At 44.4% G+C, this 3,418-nt stretch overlaps 2 pseudogenes; one reads left to right on the top strand and one right to left on the bottom strand.

Annotated features, from left to right (window-relative positions):
- The window catches only part of LOC102499752 (ral guanine nucleotide dissociation stimulator-like 1), a 17,256-nt pseudogene that overhangs the window by 2,259 nt on the left and 11,579 nt on the right, over positions 1-3,418 (bottom strand).
- Positions 1,384-3,122, top strand: LOC102500171 (solute carrier family 25 member 51-like; annotated as a pseudogene).

Below are 3,418 nucleotides of genomic sequence, written 5' to 3' on the forward strand. Positions count from 1 at the left end.
CCAGGGGGGATGGCCATGCCACAATCCCTTGTCCTCCGTTCTCCTCTCAGGATCTTGGGCACATATGCACACGTGCCCGGCATGAGTTTAAGCCACCGGGTCCGGGACTCAAACCGTGGTCGACTACGTTGGAGTCCAGTGACATAGCCATTACGCTAACTGCTGGTCCCCAAGGTGCTTTTAACTGATGGAATTAGACACAGTGCCAAGATGATGGCCCTCACAGAAGAAAAATTCTTCAAGATCCTACATTCCTGAGCAGGGTTAATCCACTTCTCGATGACTTCAGCTCTCGGCTGAATTTTGAGTTCTTTGCTTCCCAGGATGGTACTGACAGCACATTCGGTGAGGGTTTTGAGCTGAATGATGGGAGCAGAGACAGTAGCAGCCAGATGTGTTTTCTTTCTTGTCCCTTTGAGATCAAACACAGCCCAGGCAGTGGTGAGGCCTTATTTTTATGAACAGCTGCATGTCCACGTAGGGAAGCTGGTTTGTCAGCCGGCTCTTCTGAGGAGTATGTGAACTTGGCTGGGCCCCCGGCCTTGGCTTCCTCTTCCTCTTCCAGGCTGAAGGAAACTGTGCTGGGAAACCCATATTTGTTTTCCACTTGCTTCTAAGCTGCTCAGGAAGATTCTGTCTCTCCTCTCTGAGCCTGGTGTCTCTCAGCTGAGAGATTCCAGCAGCTTCTGTAAGCAAGAGGGGCAGGTCTGGAAGTCCCTGCTTTTTGGCCCAGCCAGGCCCTCAGGATGAAAGCAACAGCATTTCTGATCACTGTCTTGGACTCTGATGAACTTTGGCTCCATTTTTCTTCAGCAGCAGGTCAAGTACTTCTTTAGTGGAGGCAAGGCCTCTGTACATTGATGGGAAGATGCTGATAAGGTAAAGGCATTGCCCCAAACACTGTCAGTGGGTTTTCCACAAGCTTGTCCCAGGTGCCAGCTTTTAGGGACCTTTTCTTCCAGGCTCATACTGACTGACCGTGTGTGCTGGAGGCAGCTGGTCAAGGGTCCTCCAGCCCCGTCATCTTCTTCTTTTACTGGCAATCTGTCAAATCTGTCACCCTCTTTTGAAGGTGACATGGTAAACACCTCCTTCCTCTACCTCTTCACCCTGGTCCTTAATCAAGCTTATCTGTCTTTAAAACTCCCAATATTCACTTGCTGGGTCACTGTCCTGTGGGCAGGTGGCTGCAGGGCCTGAAGCCAGACTCCCGCAGCAATGGGAACTCTAGTTACCAGAAATTATTACAGGCGATCCTAACAAACCAGTAACAATGGAAGGAATTGGGCAAGTCACCAACAAGCCATCAGCCCCTCAAAAAACAGGCCCAGTTGGTGTAACAGGTTAAAAATTTCTTTATGAAGAAGAAAGATCTTAAGCAACATGGTGGATTCAGAAGCTCAAGAAAAGAGGCCACCAATCCTAACATCTCCTAAACAAGTGTGGTCGCCTCACATTACAGATGTTGGTGAAATGAAGATTACATGTGGGGCTACTCTGCAGCTTTCAACAACCTAGCCATCACGTTTCCCATGCAGAAGGTCCTCTTTTGGCAGCAGCAATACAGAATCAAAACCCAGGCTGCCATACTTCAGTTGATGAGGGATGGATTCTGAAACTTGTATCGCAGACTCCTCCCCATGTTGATGCAGAAGACAATGACACTGGCCCTCACATTTGTTCATATGAGGGTTTGTCTTGTATTCCTCAAAAGCATGGCAGTGCCCAGAGTTCACAACCTTTTGTGTGACAGCAGTACTTGCAGGGATAACAGAAGCAATGTTCACTCCAGTGGAAAGAGTTCAGACATTGCTTCAAGACCATAAGCATCGCAACAAATTTACAAACACTTATCAGGCTCTCAGGAACTGAACTGCCACAGAATTGGGGAGGATTATTGAGGCTTGGTGTCCATTCTTTTCTGTAATGGGTTCAAAGATGTCCTTTCTGTGGCCTTTGTGGTCCCATCAAAGAGCATCTGCCTATGGCAACGACTCACAGTGCTCATTTGATCAACGGTTTTATCTGTGGAGGTCTGCTGGGGGAATCCGGTTGGGGTTCTTATTTTCTCCAGTCAGTGCTATAAAAACATGCATATCTGCCTATGGCAACGACTCACAGTGCTCATTTGATCAACGGTTTTATCTGTGGAGATCTGCTGGGGGAATCCTGGGTTCTTACTTTTTCCAGTCAATGCTGTAAAAACTTGCCTATAGTCTCAGACTAGTGGGGAAGTTCAGTCGTTCTCCAGGGCTTTCAACAAAAATCTGGCTAGCACAGGACAGAAAACTGACTAATCTCTTTAGTAAAATAAAAAAATATTGTCGATTAAGTATTATTTATCAACTGAATAGCCCTAAGGAGAATGCAGTTTGACCTATCCCTAATTGACCAAATAAAGGTTGGTGTCATGAAGCCAGGTCACAGTGAACTACAGGCAAAGCTGTTTTCCTTAAGCAGCAACAAAAATGGAATAAAAGGTTTCAGTAGGAAAAGTAAGGGTTTTGTTTTGTGTTATTATCCAAGCACTTTAGGCTAGCTGCCTGATAACGTTGATGGCTTATTGAAAGGGAACCTAGTACACTATAAAAACTAACTATAAAACAACAACAAAAAGAAATACAAAAAGAGAGAGAGAGAGAGAGAAAGGGAACCTAGTAGCTAAGATATGATTCTTTTCCCCAGCCTTGATACCCTCTGTATTGAAATGTGAGTGGCCGTGACCAGCCCTGGTAAAGGATCTCTGGACTCCTCAGGCTGACCTTTGCGACTCCATTTCTTGCTGTGCTGCTCTCAGGAGCAGTGAGTTGTAAGAGCAGTAGTCTTCGTTAAATTTATGCACGTATGAGGGGATTTCAAAACATTTGTAGAGAAATGAAATTAGAGCACACGTTTATTTGGGTGTAAAATATATTTGAAGTTTTTCCATAATACACGTTTTCCATGAACCTTTTGAAGACCTCTTATGCATAGTAGGACAAAGGGGCAGAACAGAAGGAAAACAGCTCATTAGTTACAGACTTGTCATAATAAGTGTGTTGTCAGTTTTGAGACTGAGCACCCACTGGGGTCGTTGTTATCCAGCCTGTGTCCGTGTAGACATGGCAGAATCAAGCAGCTAATGGAAGTTCCCGTTTTGCTTTCAAGCTTTGAAAGTTTCCTTTTTAATTCTAAATGTGACCTTGAACCTTTCCAGAATGTCCTCATGCTGATTTCACTTATTTCACTACCAAAAGATGGGGGAATCTAACATTTTGTTGCATTTCATCTTGTTAAGTTTCACATTAATTATGTATACATCAAACTGTTAAGCCCAGTTTCTTTGAATTATTGGTGCCAACTTAGCAAAAGTCTTTAGGTTTTTTCTTTTCTTTGAGTAATAATTTATCATATTTAAGCATCCTGTTGTCTTGAAACT

Source organism: Tupaia chinensis, unplaced genomic scaffold (genome assembly GCF_000334495.1).
Source record: "Tupaia chinensis unplaced genomic scaffold, TupChi_1.0 Scaffold144389_1, whole genome shotgun sequence".
Classification (NCBI taxonomy): Eukaryota; Metazoa; Chordata; class Mammalia; order Scandentia; family Tupaiidae; genus Tupaia; species Tupaia belangeri.